A 738-nucleotide genomic window follows, 5' to 3' on the forward strand; every position below is an offset into this window, starting at 1 on the left:
GAACTATGTAGAAAAGACCATGCAAAAGGAAAACCAAAGAAAATTTAGTTCATGGACAAAAGTGTAGCGGTAAAAATGTTACTTAACCTAAGTAGCGTTTTTTAAAATATTGACTTATGTTGATATTTTTTTAAAAAAATGCTTAAAAAAGCCTATTAAAATGTAGGGCAGAAAAAGAACTGCTTAACATGGATTAATTAGCAGTATGTTTTTAGTTTTTATTTTATTTATTTTTTAAATGTGGAATGCTTCATAAATTTGCATGTCATCCTTGTGCAGGAGCCATACTAATCTCCGTATCATTACAATTTTAGTATATGTGCTGCTGACGTGAGAACAGCAGTACATTTTTAAATATATTTACCCAACCATCAGTAAGTGATTCGCTGGACCAGTAGAAAAAAATGTCAATTATTTTCTGCTATTCAGAATTAAGTAAAAACAACAACAAAACCAAAACCTCATCAGCATTTTCTTCAATTCAGGAAAAAATGAATGACAGGTATAAGATTAACAAAAAATGGTGGGAGAAGTGCACTTTCATCTATATATGTATTAACAGCATATTTTTAAAAAAGTAATCAAAATAGAAATTAGTTATAGAAAGGGCAAACGAGGTTGATTGGTGACAGGAAAAAAAGCTATTAGTTAACAGGATACTTTCAATAGGAGTCAAATTTAAGATACTTACAGATATAGGGATCTTGTGATCAGGAGGCAGAAGGGTCTCACTTATAT

The 738-nt window shown here is 30.2% G+C and overlaps 1 non-coding gene across 1 annotated transcript; it reads right to left on the reverse strand.

Moving 5' to 3' along the window:
• Positions 1-234: 234 nt before the first annotated feature.
• LOC114229391 (U6 spliceosomal RNA) lies at positions 235-338 on the reverse strand. The gene has a single exon (XR_003615474.2). It is a non-coding gene; the product is annotated as a U6 spliceosomal RNA (small nuclear RNA).
• Between the last annotated feature and the right edge of the window lie 400 nt (positions 339-738).

Source organism: Eptesicus fuscus, chromosome 7 (assembly GCF_027574615.1).
Source record: "Eptesicus fuscus isolate TK198812 chromosome 7, DD_ASM_mEF_20220401, whole genome shotgun sequence".
NCBI lineage: Eukaryota > Metazoa > Chordata > Mammalia > Chiroptera > Vespertilionidae > Eptesicus > Eptesicus fuscus.